This window comes from Sparus aurata, chromosome 6 (assembly GCF_900880675.1).
Source record: "Sparus aurata chromosome 6, fSpaAur1.1, whole genome shotgun sequence".
Lineage (NCBI taxonomy): Eukaryota > Metazoa > Chordata > Actinopteri > Spariformes > Sparidae > Sparus > Sparus aurata.
Window position 1 is genome coordinate 32,510,269 of NC_044192.1, and position 17,994 is coordinate 32,528,262.

The following is a 17,994-nucleotide window of genomic DNA, read 5'->3' on the forward strand; positions in this document are numbered from 1 at the left end:
GCCCTATTATTAAGCATTTAATTATAACAAAACTCTTCTATGTTGAGACACTATTGTCTTACTGTCAGTCTCCTCTCACACTTTACCCGAATGGGCCTGATGCTAAAAAAGAGAGTGTGCAAGACAACGCACTTATTGTAGAGTGTTAGGGAAATTCACAGTCTGTCAGGGTCCATTAGGTGCAGTTTCTGTCAATTTCAGTTTTGACGTCCTTCAAAAATCTGGCAGAGTTGTCAGACAGAATTATGGCTATCAGGTGTTGAAGGGATGACATTAATTTAAAGGATTTTAGGTCGTGTGAGATCCAAAATAGTCTGACACTCATTGCCGTGTGAGAAACCTTGTAACTCCAACTCATATTTGCTGTTTTAAACTTGAACTATTAAGAGAACTGAAACGCTTCCACTCTCCATTACTCACACTTAGGTTTCAGGGAATTAATTCAAAAATCTAAATATATTCTTTAATTTGCATGGCTATCCATCTGAAAGTGACGCTGTTTCACTTCCCCACAAATTGATAGAAAAACACTTTCGGGGAACAATATCTTTCAAGGCTCATACTTGCAGCCACACACACACACACACACACACAGAGAAAGAAAGAGAGACTTTCTGAAAAACTTCTGAAGCAAGAAATTCACAGATATAATTATATGAATTAAATGAATGGTCTGCCCTTAATTCTGCACTGAACACTGCTCAAAGGCAAAAACAGAACAAATCAGAACTAATAGAGTTCTGCCGTTCCCTTCGCTCACCAATCATGTGAATGACAAAATTTAATGTGCTCAAGCCATGTACTTTCCATTTGCAGCCATTAAATATTCATACAAACACAACAAACCCAAACTGGACAGGAGTTGGTGGGAAAAGGCTAATCACCCCAAACCATGAAATATGAAAAATATGAAAGCATAATAAGCATGAATTATTAATGTGGGCATGACAAGCAGTGATAAAGGAATAAATAATGTACATGATCAAACAGAGATGTGGATGCCCTGCTGGGCTTATTCATCTTCAGTATTCCAACAGGAAGCAGTCCACAGTCCCGTGGCCACACAGGCTGCTCTGATGCAAGTGAAGCGTCACCTGGCCCATCCAGATCGGACCGCAGCCATTTCATCTGCTGCTGTTCAGCAACAGAAAACAACGCATGATAGTTTGTTGCCATCTGGGTCTATGTGGCAGGTGTAAAATCCAGCTAGGGTTGCAGCAATATACTGTTTTCAAAGTATAAAAATTGACAATCATGATATCATCTATATTTATGTATTAACCACAGTATGGAATTCTACTGTATTAGTGTTATCAAAATGCATATATATATATACATATTGTTTAAATGAAGTTCCATGTCTGTCAAGACATAATTTGTGTAATAAAAAAAAGCATTGGTTCAGCAAAATAAATAGAAAATTCTCATTCCATTAAGGTTACCTGATGATATTTAGTATAGTAGTAGACACCATGAAGCCCTGACATTACCTGTTTGGTTTGAGATGATGAACATCTCATACTGTTGCAACCTTGAACCAGCCAAAGGCTACAGGGGGGGCATCGGTCCAATAGCACCACCATTAGCCATCGCTACCTTTTGTGTACCAGAACAGCCTCAGCTGATTTAACATAGCTCATGTCATGCAAGATGCATTCAGTTAAAGCTTCTCTGATCAATACCTTTTCCATTAACGTTGGCTCAAATGATGTAATGTTAAAAGGGCACAGTCATAGTGACGTACACAGTGAATTTTCAGTAGACATAATCCACAAGCAGAAAACCATCCACACTCGGAAGCAATTTGATCCCAGTGCACAAATGCGGTCATTGGAGGGAAGACATTAGCCACTGTCCATTCCAGAAATGCTCTGCTGTGAGGATGTTTTTCCACTCACAGACACTGTTCTGTGTGCTGGAATCACATGCATGCGACCGCATTTTATGTGTGCCGGTTTTGTGACTAATCAAATACCATAACTCTGCAGTTCCCCTCAGCGTCCTTAAACGTATTGTTTAGCTCGTACATCCCAAAACTTTACTGTAGTGATTCGGTCTCACTGCTCTCATCAACAGCATTCTGGCAGGCAGTTGCTTGAGTGAAAATAACTCTGACAAACCCATCGGGAGCTACCTGCCTAGCAACAAAGAGCAGACCAACAAAGTCAAGAACTATCTGATAAGAAGCAAGAAAGAGCAAAGAGAGAGTGAATGTTCTGATATTTGTTAGCTAGAGTCATAACGTATGCTAATGCTACTCCCAATTTGCAGAATTAAGCACGTTTAAGTAAACTACTAATAAAATTGCTTTCGTTATGCTAGCAGAGTGATTAAAAAAACATCACAACTTCAGTTGCAAGACCCTGGATAGCTCAGCTGGTAGAGCATCAGACTTTTAATCTGAGGGTCCAGGGTTCAAGTCCCTGTTCAGGCGCAACAAGACTCCTCCGTGTAACGTTTCACCAAGGTACTGCTCACATGAATGCTCTTGAAGATTGAGCCTTTGGCCAACCAACTGCTGACCGTACATTGACAAGTGTGCATTTTCTTGAATCGTTGCCCTTCTGACAGCCATTACAATTTAGACATGATTTCTGCAACCCCTTAACCCACCCACAATTGTATCGGGGAATACTGGACTTTGACTGTCACGAGACAAACGCAAAGGCTTTGAGATACACTACCAAGTGCAACATGTTAAGACTTTCTTTTCAGAGCACTTTCGTCATGTAATGGATCGCTGAAAACTGCAGATTTTTACAGCTGTGCTCGCCGAAATAGCTCAGCTGGGAGAGCGTCAGACTGAAAATCTGAAGGTCCCTGGTTCGATCCCGGGTTTCGGCAAAAGCCACCTGCGCTAGCGGAATTCGCCGCGCGTTTTTCAGGTGCTGTAACACTGTCATGGCAGAGCTTTCAAAGCCAACCTGAAGGCCTCTCGCCGAGCCATGGATCAGTGGTGTAGGTTGACTGGATGTTGCACATTCCGGTCTACATTTTACAAATCGCTTGTCCTTGTATGCGCGTGGCTGCTGACAATTGAATGAATTTAAAAGGTGCATATTGCGCCACACAGGAACAGGCCAAGATAATTCTTTCCAATACATTCAAAGTATGAAAGCCACACAACTCACACATGTGTGACTTCAAAAAGACAATGGACTACCAGAACTAGCACAACTTGTCCAGGTTTGGAATGCCACCATTTTTTGCGGCAAAAGCAAGTTCCATTCTCCTTTTGGAGCAGCCGCAATGTGGGATCCGGGCTCCACTTGCAACATGTACTCGATAAAACAACATGAAGCGTAATGGAAATTTCATCAATTGACCGTGGACAGTGTCGGTCTTGGTAAAAACACCCGACTTCATTTGCAAGAGCCTGGATAGCTCAGACGGTAGAGCATCAGACTTTTAATCTGAGGGTCCAGGGTTCAAGTCCCTGTTCCGGCACAATGACGATCCTTACAATGGCTCCTCCTTTTAGCGTTTCACCAAGGCACTGCTCACATGAATGCTCTTGCAGATTGAACCTTTGGCCAACCAACTGCTGACTATTCATTGACCAACATTGACAATAATGCATTCATTTTAATTGCTGCCCTTCTGACACCCATTACAATTTAGGCTGAAACATGATTTTTGCAACCCCTTAATCCGCACACAATTGTCTCGTGGAATACGGCAAATGCTGCATTCATCACATCACATCACCAACCACAGGAACCAAACAGACTATCAAGAGAGAGAACTAGACCAGCGGGAGGCCACCAATGACATGCTACAGCAGTGCCATTGGTGACACCAAGTAATTGGTTAAGTCCCCAGAGGGAACATTGTGAAGAGCTGTGGAAATGTTTTGGGGATGCAGCAAACTTGTAGCACCTTTACCTGACCAGGTTAACTATGATGGCTGACAAGGCAGCAGTACAATTTTAATGACCATTTGGCCACCTGCTGTGTAGATCCTTAATTTATTCCCATGGCTATGACAAAATTAAGGGTGTTGTAAACTTGTGGTGAGGAGCAATACACTATAAGGGTGTATTGACCATTTTCATGTATCACTAATGAATTGAGATTCTTTGGCTTGATTTGTTACATGCAGTTGTGGTGACGTGTCTCTGCATCTGCCCACCTGTACCGTGTGCGATAACACAAATTACCTCTCTGAGGACAGTAAACTAAAAAATACAACTAGTCTCAGTAAGAAAATTCTCTGTTGTGAATCTGTCATGAGCAGCCAGAGGCAGCAAGCTGTACCAGAGAGGAGGACATGGGAAGGTTTGTGGGTGTTAAAGCCACGCACACAATACAAGGTAATAGTGGTTGAACTGAATGTTCTGTTACTAGCCTGATCACTGCTCACTCTCTGGAGTAGTGTGTCTATTTCCAGTCTACAGTCCAGTTCGGCGATATGATGTGAATATGAATGAGGGTTACATAAACATTGATCCATGGGAAGTGGGACTTCCTGATGAAATCCGTCTCTGTGCTCTACCCTGCATCATTCATAGTACAATTTTCTTGATGAAGAAGCTAAATATGAGCGCTCCAAACTAAGAAGGATTTCTTTAATAAGAGATAAATGGTCCCCCAAACATAAAATATTAAAGCAAGAATGTAATAAATCTGAATTATTAATGTGTTTTTTAGAGTGTTGCGGGATTAAGTGATGACGAAAAGCAACGTGGAGGAGTGAGTGATGACGATCCTGCCCTGCTTCACCAATCCATGTGCATTTTTTATTGCGTTCGTGGGGCCGGAGCTGCGGGGAGGGCAGATCGATCCCAGAGAAATGTCAAACGTGTCACCGAGACAGTGTTTGAGTTATCTAATTTGCTCTGTTTGTTTATCTATTTGAAAATTCTAATGGCAGCATGCAGCCCATCTTGGCTGAGGCTCTGTGGAGGCGGATGGAGGAGTCTGCAGATTACTGACGAGATCCACATTTTGCAGGAATAAACATTTATCCACTTACAGCTTCAGAAACGTTCCATAAACACATCTGTCACATTCACCACGTGTTCCAAAAACAACATCGTTTCAGTGACAACACAGAAGTGGCTGACAGTGATGTGCAACCTGCTGATGTGCTCATAAAACATTATTAAAGGGTGATAATAGCTCTGCATGTTGGGAAATATGAAATATGAGAGCTGGTTAGTTTAGCTGAGCACAAAGACTGGAAACAAGGGAAAAAATGAATGGAAGCTAATGTTACTACTAATTATCAATTTTTATGTGTGTAAAAAAACACCTGTGTGCTAACACATTTATCAGTTGTTGCTCTAAACTGTTATTCAGCCTGCTTTGAGTGATAAGAAATCCTTTGTTTTGTCATCACACACTTAGCTTAGCTTAGCACAAAGACTGAAACAGAGGTAAACTGCTAGCCTGGCTCTGTCCAAAGGTAACAAAATCCACCTAAGAGCACTACTAACGATCGCTACACAGTATGTTCAATCTTGTTTCATTAATAATCAAAAACCAAAGGGTAAAAAATGGACAGTTAAACTAATTCCCTCTATTTCCAGTCCTTGCGCTAAGATAACTAGCCCATGACTAAACAGTTAAAGGGGCTCGTTGTGTGGCTAACTTTCCTAGCATATAATAGCAAAATACTGTCTGAGAGGAAGCACATAAGTTTATTTTCCAAACTATGTCCTTAGCCTGCAGTGTTCCAGTGAAACTCCTTGGCTGTCCTTCAGCTTTCAATGTCAATCCAGAGTTTGGGGCGACTGAGACGTCTCAGCCAACATTTTGGCTGGCTGCTCATGGAAAAGCTTGTCCAGGTCAGTCAGGCCATGAAAATAATCACTGAAACTGCCAGACTGCCAAAGGCTAAAACAAGTGCGGTGTCAAAACCGCTGTTTACAGGAAAAATAAAAGTCTTGATTAATGATGTGCAGCGATGACTCAGGTGTAGAGAGTCAAGTTTGCTTTCAGGCTAAGCAATAAGTGACCAGAAGCACTGACTAATCCAAACTCAAACACACAATACACACCAGAAAACACTAGACTGGACTGCTTCCAATAATTTGCTGTTAAACTGATGCTGCCAAATTAAATTAAACACTTAATTTAGGTTTTTATACACCAGTCCTGCTTGAGTTTTATTCTGTTTAAAGAGGAGAGCGTTTCTCTATTTTGGTGGTAAAATTCCCACCAGATTTATTCTCTTTGTGCACAATTCAAGCAATTAAAGTGTGCAGGCAAAACATCCTGCAACCAAGGAACAACAGAAATATCTATAATCCCGGCGATGCTGTGACAGTGCACCATTTCACTCCCACATTTTTCCTATCTGTTATGCAACATGAGCAAATGCAAACCACTTTACGGTGAGAGCTTCCCACTCTCTGCTGCGAGAAATAAATAAGAGGGAAGACAGTGACTTGAACAATTCGGATTTCATATTCCTCCACAGAAAGCATTTCTAACAAATTTCTCCTCTTGTTGTGTACTGTAAAGCACGTACAAGGTCGCGATAAAACACCTGCAAACCACAACAAAACACCGAAAAAGCTGGATGCCATTTTCTTGCTCAGGTCATGTGGACACTACTTATGAGCTAAAAATGAATTATTTGCATCCGTCACCGTGATTTTGTTTCTGAAACGAGCTGAAATGCGGCATCATTTCCATAAAATCAACAAATCTGTATTGTTACTGAATGACACGACGCTGGGCACTCACTAATGGAGCTTTTTCCATTACTAACCTAATGGTGGTTCACATTATAGCCCTGAAATATACTCGAGGACAGAAGCAATACTTTGCAGCAAACTGACACTGTGGCTTTGAAAGTGCCCTGCTGATTATTTGCCAGTGTTAAAGCAGCGTTCAGGGCGAAAAAAACGCCTTTTTTACAGTCTTGCCTTCCTTCAAGTGTGACAGTCATTGCCCATTATGGCCACCACTGTTGCACAGAGCCCCACATTCCATAGACACATTATCTGTATTCCACTTGTGGCACACAGAGTAGCCCTATCCAATAAATTGTCCCCATTTAATGCAAACTGCGTAGTCTTTTTGGCAAGCAGAGAGAGTACTGAAACACCATTTGGTGCCTGAAAGATGCAAAGAAGTTAAAAAAACAAATCTGTTCTTTATCATGTGTCGTCTGTTTCCCATATACTTCTCTTTGCTGATTAAAAAATCCCCTGTGTAGGATTTATTGGTGTTTGGGGTGGGGTTGTATACTGCAACACATTGAATATCTGTCGTCTCGCCCTTCCAAGCGTGTAGCAGAACTAGCGCTGCACGCTCTAGTAAGAAAGTCACATTGCGATTTTGGTGACAGATATTTCAATGCCGATATGATTTGCAATTAGTGGGAAATTAAAAAAATAATAATAATTGGTTTTAAATCATGATCATGATGTAACTGTACCAAAACAAAGATGTTTTCTCACATCTCTGCAGCTCTACAGAACTTCATCATAATGCTCTTTTGTGACACATCGTACCTTTGTATGTCCTGTGTTTCACTCGCTTTACTGACGCATTTTACAGCATCAGAATAGATCCTGTTGGTGTGTAGTGTTTGACTGATGTGAGGCTGAATATGAGGATTATGTTGTTATTACTGTCGCTGACTAGTCCGCGTGCTCCCACTGAATTATTCACCTGCAAAGATATCAATATATTGTGATCAATTCTGAATATTTGAAATGACTCAATACTCTTTTTCTGGCAGTGTCGATACACCAGAAACAGCTGCTCTTTTTCTTCCCTCCGACCGCGAATTGACACACACATCAATGCTGAGGGCTTAATCGTCCACACAAAATTTGATATTTAATGTTTACTACAGACTTACTGCGTTTACCCAGGAACATTCTCGTTGTAATGTTACAGCTTTGTTATATTTATCTTGTAATAAAAAGTCAAACATTTTATGCCCTTAATGTTGTGCCGACTGTTCGCTGCGGTATTGAAAACGGTTTCAAATATCAATACCTTTCAAGGTCAGAAATTCCAGTATCGCGACAGACAGCATTAACCTGCAGTGGTGGCATCACCATAAGGTCACCTCTGAGGACTTTGGGGGATTTTTTTAAAATGCCTGTTTGTTCTGAAAAACACCAAGCTTGTGTGTCTGCTAGGCTTTCACGTTGAACACTAGCTTTGCCCAGTCTGTCCGCACCTGACCAGGTCACCAGAGGAGCAGAGGCAGATCATAGCGGCCTGAAACAGCCTCTTCATCCTCAGCACACAGAGAGAGAGACACAGAGAGAGAGAGTGAGAGAGAGGAGGTGGGCATACATCCAGTCCCAAGCTTCACTCTACTGTTTGTATAGAACCATTCATCTCCTTATTAGGATCAGTGCCGGAGCTGAAAGGAAGCTACAGGAGCTCTCTGTGTTATTGGTGTCAGTGTCAGAGGATTTGAAAAGATGCTGAACAAGGAGCTCAGTGCTGTTTGTTTAAGTATAGACAGGGACAGGCACCGAGAGACTGAGGCTGAACGGCATGTCAATACCGCTCAAGAAAACATTTTAGGGTTGTCTCGTCGGCTAAACTTTCCTGTACACAATCACTCACTTGCCAAGCACCAGCATACTACGTGGACAACAGAGTGGGGTTTGCTAAATGGCAGCTGAAAGCCAACACCGAGCATCTTAATCTGCGGACCGGAGTGTTTGGCAGAGCTGCGTGCTGTTGGCGTGAAAGGGTCTGGTGAGATTGCAGCACGAAAACTGCTACCACAGGGACATCAATCATGGCATGAATTATAAAGGAGCCTCTCATCGTCGCAGCCAACATAAAAACAAAAGAGGATGAGGAAAAAAAAGAATCGATGCATGACAGAGAGTCCACGAATGATCAGTGCGCGCGGAGTGAAAGATTTTTAATGCCGGCGAGCAGCAGCTCTAAAAACCGTGCAACAATTAGAGTAAAGCCAGCGGTTGAAGAAAAAACAGCTGACAGTCACAGAGGGAGCCGCCGATGCCAAAACAACGGGTGGCTCCCGCTGCCGAGGAGTGGCCTTACAACTCACGCGTGCAGGTGGGGAGGAGAAGTGAGAGTGCTGTGCAGGGCGCGATAACAACATAATCACATGAGTGATCAAACAACAAGAACACAGCCGTTTCAGGTGGGAGCGGACCACCCAAAAACAACAACACTTCCTCCACAAACCGCCGCTGACTTTGACGTTGTACTTTGTTGTAAGCTGTACGCTGGGTTTTAATATCGAATCACCGCCAACAAGTCCACCTAATGTTGCTGCGGTGGAATCAGCGCACGATTTCACAGAGAGGCTCGCCGCAGACGAGAGCGCCGGCTCTGATTATAAATCAACAACCTTATTAATGAGGTGAGCGGACGTTTATTGGCACACCGAGGAACAAGGCAGTGAAGAGGAACAAAGGAGCACGCGGCTGATTCAGCCGTGATGGATACACCGTGGGTGCTAAATTAGCTAAAAGAGGAACTAATTCTAATGAGTGAAAGGATCAAACTGGAGGATCAAACAAGTACATGTGAACTTCGCATCGCTCACGGTGCTCTCAATTGCGCCGTCGGTGTTTTTCGGTTTTATTTTGGGCTCCATTTTTCTGTATGAAAGTGTGGAGACTTGCTTTTCTTTGACAGTTGCTTGAGAGAGGCAATCCATCACGGTGAACATGTATTTCTCTGCTCTGTTAGGGTTGCTTGCAAAACGCAATTGAAAGTGTGCATTCATGGTGGCAAGCGCTGGACTGAAAGCCAAATCCTGGATGAATTGAACTCCAATTAAACTGCCAAGCAGTTTCGGTGATTTATTCTAGAAGCCATTGTTATAGGTCACATTGTTATATTTGTTGAACGTTTCTCAGCATCCGATCAGACGTCAATAATTCAAATGCTCTGTGAAAAATGTTCTAATTTTGTTCTAATAAAAGGCCGCTAATAAACCCATCCAATTCAATGAGCCAATATGAAAAGAGACAGGACAGGCAATCCGTCTGTCTTCCTCTGTACCTGCCTATGTACCAGCACTCTATCCACGCACTCACTGCGCATGTCTTCTACCAGGCTGGGCGGCCATATTGCTAAAGCTATTAGCAAGCAAGTCGCGCAAACAAGAGTGGCAGATGAAGTGCAGCCAAATCTTCCCATTATTCCCACTTTCAAATGAGCTTTAACTCCCAAATCTGTCACGCGAGAAAACATGAACCCACCACAGAAAGAATCGACTTTTCTAATCACTCCATTATTCCATCTGCACGTACTGTAACCAAATGATATCAAGTGCTCAAATGATTAGTCGATGAAACATGAGTCAATCAGCCACAAGTCATTCCGCAACAATTCTGAGAATTGCTTTCTTGTTCGAAGTCAATTCGTCAGGCAAAAAACAACACTTGGTGAGGATTACTACTTTTCTCCTTGAGTTCTGGATCGTTTGTCAAACTGCACAATTATGCGATGACATTACCATGAGCACTGAGATCCCGTGGTGGCCATTTTGACACAGGACTAACATCGTATACATTATGTGGTGGCTTAACTGATCACAAAAATCATCTGCAAATTCATTGACAGTGATACCCATGAGGCGCGGCCCTGTAATCGTCTGTACAAGTTGGTTATTTCCTGCCGTATTAAATAAATGGAAGCCTGGGACTGCCTGTAAGACGCAGTAGGACATGTCCAATAGTCTGACACATGGTGTGCTTTGAAATCGGGCTCCAGCAGAGGTTCTCAAACTGTGAGGTACGCCCCCCTGTGAAGGGAGAGCCCATAAATCTTCTTAGAAGTCACGGAAGAAAGATGCCCTCTATAACTGCAGAACTTCCTCATATTTTTAGGGTTTTTTTAGCAAATATTGCAGTGGCAGTCATCCAAGCATTCATGGCAAAGAAGAACTGCTAACAGCTAGTTAGACATGCTTTCAATGGAGCCAATCGGCAACAACAGCATACAGAAGATCTGTAGAATTTTTTTCCCCAATGATCGGATGGCATGACGTGTTGGTGGGGATTTGATAGAAGAGAGAGAGAGCACACAACTTGTATGTCTTTGCCACGTCGTCCAGATTGCCTGTGTGTGTGTGTGTGTTTGTGTGTACAGTACAGATGATTCTTCAACACCCAGCAACAGGCAAGTCGCTGCAACAAACCAAATCGCCTGAACCGCGCACAAAACACACACAAGGCATGTGTCACGTGCGTCCGCAGATTATAAGTGAGAGAAGTACAAACACACACACCAAGTGTGAGTGAACAAAGAGTTGAGTAATGACTGCGGCTGTGCCTGGATCTGCCTTCCAACCCGTCTGACCAGTTTAGGAGCCACACGTCAGGCCCACAGGGACTGGGAGTAGTGTGTGTGTGTGTGTGTGCATCCACTCCTCCGCAGACCACCGCGACAAACAAAGCCAACGCGACCCTCGCCAAACACATTTCTCACGAAGAAGTAGCGGGTGCTCTCCAACACGCCGACAGCCAGCCACAGTCTGCTGCGAGCTACACCCACGTGCTCGACTGAGCATTTGTGCGCAATCATATTTTAGTCTAATTACCAGTGAAATGTAATCCAGAGGTCAGAGTGCACCCACCTGCCTCAGTGGAGCCGCATATCTCGTTAAACACACAGCAGCAGCAGCCATTTTCAATCACAGCACAGCTATCATGGGACCATGGTCCTCAGAGTCAGAGCCGGAGCAACTTCACTTCACTACCTGCAACTAAGTGAGGGCCATATGGTCTTAAAAATGATACAGTGATTCTCAGGCTATTTCCTGACACATGACATGTTGAAGACTAGGCGACAAAATGTATGTATCACAATATCTCAGACCAAACACCTCGATACTTTGACAGTGTTGTAGTGATGACCCAAAATATAAACAAAATACATTGTTGATACGTAATCCTCAGTAATGTGGATGTGATGACTATGTGGGTGGAGACAAGTACGAGAACAAGTGGAACAGTCTGGTAAATTCAAGAAAAAAGTACACCACTTTACCGTAAGTTTTGGTCACCCTGCTGCCGTCTGGCAAAAGACACAGGAGCGTTCACTGCAACACCACCAGACGACAGAGCAGCTTCTTTCCTCAGGCTGCGAGGCTCCTGAACTCATCCTCAACACTCCACCGTTAATAATTTATGCTTTCTGAAACGATTATTATTTATTAATTACCCTGTGCAGCTTTTGTTTTACGTGTGTACGTAGCTTAGGGGAGTGCAACAAAGATGTCATTATGTGATTGCCTTGTCCCCATCACAATGTTGTGATGCCCAAGTCCACGATGAAATGCAGGCTCATATCAGGACGACGACACAACATGCAGCTTCATCGTGTGTGCAGACCAACTCTGAATCTTCCTCAGAAGCAGAAGCAGTAAGCAGGGTATTTCTTTTCTCCCACTCTAATAACTCCTAATCCTCTTTTTAGACGTTGTTTGTTGTCTTTATAAATACTTTGCACTAAGCTCGACCTCGGTACACACTTCTTTCTCTCAATTATTATTATTATTTTTATTTTTCTAGAGCATGCAGAAAGTAACACATCAGGGAAATGAACACACATCAACAATGGAATTAGCCCTTCTTCACAACTGTTGAATGCAAATTGCTCTACTTAATGACTGCCAAGTGTAAAGTGGCCAAAGAAAAGAATGACTGCTGGCCCGGTCTGTTGGAAGAGGCCAAAAAAAAAAAAGCTGGAGAAAATAACTTTCACTGCAGACCACAATGAAGGCAAAATAAACAGCCTGAAAAGAAGTGGCAACTGTTCCCTTTCCCCACATGAAGCAGCACTGCCTGAAATAGGAACTGTGCTTTACTGTGGGGAAGGTGGGCAAAGATGAGCAGCATTATGGGTATGGCTGCACCAGATCAAAGCCAGACAACAACATGATGAGTCTCATCCTTGGGGAGGCAGGGGGATTCGTTCAAAGAAAGGGGGAGTCGAGAGGGAGCGAGGGAGACAAGGCGTAGGTATGCAAAGGAAGGGGGGGAAAAGAATAAAATGGAGAACCTGCTGACTCACTGCAATCATCGGGCTGAGCTGCTGCTGCTGCTGCCGCCGCTGCTCGGGGTAGAGCTCGCCGCCTCCCCTTCAGAAGGACAAAGTGATGCTTCCCATCAACTGTGGAGGGCTATACGACTGAGGGTGGGAAATAGAAGGGAGAAATAAAACTGTCGTACGGCATGAAGTAGCTTCTCTTTCTCTCCTCTCACATCCGAGCGCAGACAGAATGATGCAATCTGAGGAAGGCAATAAATCGCCCATAGCTGTGTGAGTAAAAGGCAAAAGCTAAAAATAAAGCCCTGATCAGACAGACAACAACAGGACTGCGACTGGCTTCGGGGAGAGACCCTCCATAGAAGGAGCAAGAGGGATTCGGCTACTGTAAATGACTGCGGACAGTGTAGCTGGAAACCCTGGACACACCATTACAGATAACCCAGTGGAACAATATGATGTCCAAGTCTGCACTGTAATGAGATTTAGACAGGACTGCAGAGAGGATGCAGCATCCTGATGGGGCTTAATTCAATTCCCACAAAACAAAAGCACAGAGCCAGTGTGATGACTGTTGGTGGATTCAGCTCCGCTAATGTTGTGTTATCCTCTTTTGGCTTTTTCCAAACAAAGCTTATAAAAGGGCATGTAAAACAGAGATCTGGGTCAAAGATTGTGCATATCGGGTAAACAAAGACAAAGCTGCAGTGAGCTGTACCACTGTACTGCCGCTATTACAGCTGTATCAGCTAACAATCAATAACGCAGTTGTCAGGTATCAGGTAGTGCGTGGTGTGTAAACAATGTTTGTATTTGCAAACGGAAAGTTGTAAGTGTTTATTTGGACAAAGTTCTACATTTGGATCTGCAGTATGTGAGCATTATTATTCAAAACGCTTAAAAATAACTTAAATTATCAATAGCATGTGAAGAAAAAAACCATAGTCGCTATATCGTGTTGCAGAGTTATATACTGAAGTTAGCATGCTAACCTGCTAGCCACGGCCTGTCCTGCCTCATAATAACACTTTCCGTCTGTCCACCCAGTCCTGGCCTTCAAAACGTCCCCATTCCAGAGATCCAACACACCACGTGGCTAAATGTGCTAACTAGCTAATGGCAGCTACAGTTAGCAGCCGTTAGCAGTTATTGGTTTGGACTATGAATTTGATAGGTGGTCAATTCTTACATATTGTACCTTCAAGATAAGATAAGATAAATCAAGGTGAGACAGAACTTTATTAATCCTGAAGGAAATCCTTGTGCCAGAGATTGCTGCAATAACTGTAAAGTGCAACCAGTAGCAGCCAGTTACCAACAGTGAACTACCCAAGGTATTGCTTAAGGTCTAAAAGTTTTCTCCAACATGTTGTGCCTGCCCTCCACTTTCTTTCACACATAAAGTTAAATGAACCTCTCAGCTGTGTACTGTGTCCTGTGGCTCTGGAGAAGCTTTCTAGAGTCAGAGTAAATAGCCCTAATCACTGGAGTGGCACTTTGGCATGCCCAGTGTTTACTGGTGGTAACAGCTGAAGTGTTTTCACAAAACAGGTTCCTTTTACGTGCATGTGTCTCGACCACTAGGGGGGAAAACACAGGCTGAGAAGGTTTATTGTGGGGAAATGTTTAGATAAAGAAGACAAAAGAAGGGGTTTGACTATGTGGTTCACTATTGTTAAATAGATTGAACGTTGCTTCTCAAAACATGTGCATGCACCAGCTTTGGTCTCATGTATCAAGGCTTGCACTTGCATGCATTGTTTCCTGCGAATCCCCCCGTGCCTGGGTATGCAATCTGAATGCTGCGCAGGAAAGGCGGACTCCGCCATTATCAGTGAAAATAACTTTAGAGCGGAGCAATGACAGAATGCACAATGGATGGTTATTACCATAAATATAAATAGTATCAGAACGGGGGCGGATACACTGACAGTCTGAGAGATAACAACTGGATTTCAGTTAAGTTTAGGGTCAGCGTTGGGGTTAGGCATGTGGCTGTAGTACATGCAGTCAGGGGTTAAGCTTAATTATGTTATGTTGTAAGTTTTGCTGATTTCAAAAATGGGCCTCACAAGTATAAAAGTATAAACGCATGTGTATGTGTCCCTGTGTGACTGGTCACTGTTGTTCAGCAGGCAGGAGGAGATGTGACCACACTCACCAAACTATAAAAACACTGCGGCGGGTCAAAGAACGTTCAGCTGGGCCAACAGCAATGACAGCACAAGCACAGCACAGCGCTCACTCACATATGACCTGTCGCCTGCCTCGGCGTCATCATTGGTCACATGAAGGTGACCCCACACAGTCATACAGCACTCCATGCCAGTGTCAGGAGCTTCAAGCATATACAAAATACACTATGAGTCCGGTGAAATGGCCACCTGAAAATCCTCTCAGACAGAGGGGACACTACCTGCTCACTTGTTCCGATGGAGAGGTGCATAAGAAATGGTAGAGTTAACTTGCAAGTGCGAGGGATGATTGTCTTTAACGAGACACAGAGGAGAAGAGGGCTGCTTCGGCCTCACTGGATGGCCTCATACACGCTAAATTTGAATTGCAAATGGTGGCAGGCAGCATGCCGGGCTGTGAAATCCCAGCAGCACCCTAAGGCATCTGAACCCACGAACAACACCGGCATGTACGCGCGACAGTAGTAGCGGGACACTGTGCACATACACACTAAAATTAAAAGCCGTGCGGAATATTTGGGTTCGATTCACTTGGATGTGTCTGAACTCTGTGTGATCGCGGTGAAGAAACTGTCGCCGGCGCTGAGGTGAGGTAATGGCTCCCTGGCAGTCAGAGGGGGCATAAAAAGCATCAGGTGCTCAGAGGGAGGCTGGCTGGCAGGCCGACACAGCAGGCACAGGAGTGTGTCCGATGCTAACAACTTGGGTGCTGTGTGACAGCAGGTGTGCTAGCTGAGGCTGACGGTGTGTGTGGCCTGGAGGAAGAGTGCGACCAAGTATCACAGGCCCACCTGTACAGCAACAGGGAGCAAGCCACGGCACTGCAGAGGAACTGAGCAGCACTCGGTGTGACTTGCACAAATGCAAGGACATGGCAAGGCAACACAAGGAGAAATACTGGGGATGCATGAGAGGATTTTTTTTCAGCTGATGAAGACAGGCAATGATTTCATGTTTTTTAATATCAAAAAGTCCATAACTTGCACGTCTGGCGGTACAAAAGGCTCACGTCGTGCTTTTTCTTCTTCTCTCTCTTCTCTGTGTTATTCGTTGATCAGAAAACCAATTTTCCCAGCAGCAAACAGCTACCTGCCGTATCTGAATTTGTAAATGCTTTTCACAAGGACACATATTATGCTCACTTTCAGGTTCGTAATTGTATTTTGGGATACCACTAGAATAGCTTTACATGTTTCAATGCTCAAAAAAAGCATCAGTTTTCTCATACTGTCCAGTGCTTCAGCATTGTATTGCCCCTCTGTCTGAAACACTCAGCTCCGATCTCTTCAAGGCCCTCTACCCAAATGAACAGTCTCCTATGATTGGTCAGCTCCAACACACCTGAGCAAGCACAACTAACAACACAACAGCTGTGCTGAATTAATTCTTAAATGCCAAACCAGGCAGAAATTATGCAAATGTGCAAAACAGTGATGAAGTGTGATATCATAAAGTCATAGAATTAAAGGCCAGACTACTGATGATGTGTTCGGGAGCGGTGTTGTCAGTGGGAGAAAAGAGCTCCCATTGACGCGGACTTTGATCTTTTCAACTTTCTAGACCTTTTTCATGCATGAGATCTGAAAGAATGGAAAAAAGCAAGGAGCATGGTAGGTCCGCTTTAAGACAATGAAAGCAATGTGGCTTCATGTTATCGGCTCTATTTACTGACTAGAATTTCACCTATACCAATTAAGAGCAGATAACGTAATTAACCAATCTTGGGGTGACAATTTCATGGTCTGATAGATATCGTGCATGACACAATAAGCCACCTTGAAAGTGAAAGAAAAGCGCTTCGAGGGAAAACACTATCCTGGAAATGTTATTTCTCAATGCTACTTTACTACAATAGACTCAAGGGCAGTATACAAGACACAGACACATAAATTAGAGCCGCACTGATATATCTGTTGGCCTTTATCATGAGCCAACATTGGCCTAGCACATATAGTGTCTGGTATTCCCCAAAATAAAAGCAAATTTTGAGAATATAATACAGGAAAAAGATGCCTGGGGTCATTTCTTATCAATACATTCCGGGTTTACTGTTTCAGTCCCCAAAATGTATTTCGGAGAAGTTTATTGTTAAACTGTTGAATATCCGGCCTACATCACGTGTCTTTGTCAGAACTGTTTAGAGGGATCTTTACAATAAATGTGTGTGTATCGCCTGATTTAAATTGCAATGGGATATTGGCATCGGCCTCCAAAAAACGAGTATCAGTCGGGCTCCAGCAGGACTATAAAAGTCCAAGCAGAGCGTCCTGAAGCGCTGAAACATTCCTCTTCAGTACTGTACGTAATTCCACAAAACCAGTGAAGGCCAGGGGGGGCAAAGGTGAGCCCATTTCCATACATGGACTTGCCCGAGCTTGCCTCCCCTCTGAGGTCTCCACAGCATTCAGCTGCAGCCTCCATTGTACACCATTTCCACATATTATCACACTGTGAGTGACCAAAAGGGACAAAATCTGTCAACTCCAAATTCATTGTAAGTTATGTTTTTTTTTAAAAAAGCAGCCTCAACCACTCTGTGTGGGCAAACCAGAGGGCGGTGATGAGAGCCTGACAATGGCAAAACACTCCTCTGCCCTCGGTGTGAATGTGCATCTGTCAGTGTGGCTGTTGCATAATAATTAGTGATGGGTGTGTTGGAGAATACTCTGACGGAGCCAACTGCAGATCCTGTTCGCCCTGACAGGCTGAGACACAAACTAACACAAGCAGACAAACAGTTGATATGTGAAGCCAGGCGCAACTTTGAAGGTGCACGCAAAAAAAAAATAAATAAATAAATAATAATAATAAAAAAATCCTAAACGAGAGTGAGGACCTG

At 43.6% G+C, this 17,994-nt stretch overlaps 1 protein-coding gene and 3 non-coding genes across 15 annotated transcripts in view; 3 read left to right on the plus strand and 1 right to left on the minus strand.

Moving 5' to 3' along the window:
- LOC115583783 (band 4.1-like protein 1) overlaps positions 1 to 17,994 on the minus strand; it is an 88,622-nt gene that overhangs the window by 69,909 nt on the left and 719 nt on the right. Inside the window, exon 2 of one of the 12 annotated variants that reach the window (XM_030420964.1) lies at positions 12,985 to 13,101. The exons of the other annotated variants lie outside the window; for them this stretch is intronic. The gene's annotated coding sequence lies outside the window, so the exon portion shown is untranslated. The remainder of the gene's footprint in view (positions 1 to 12,984; positions 13,102 to 17,994) is intronic. 12 annotated transcript variants of the gene reach the window in all.
- trnak-uuu (transfer RNA lysine (anticodon UUU)) lies at positions 2,362 to 2,434 on the plus strand. The gene has a single exon. It is a non-coding gene; the product is annotated as a tRNA-Lys (tRNA).
- trnaf-gaa (transfer RNA phenylalanine (anticodon GAA)) lies at positions 2,772 to 2,844 on the plus strand. Its single transcript has one exon. It is a non-coding gene; the product is annotated as a tRNA-Phe (tRNA).
- On the plus strand, positions 3,375 to 3,447 carry trnak-uuu (transfer RNA lysine (anticodon UUU)). Its single transcript has one exon. It is a non-coding gene; the product is annotated as a tRNA-Lys (tRNA).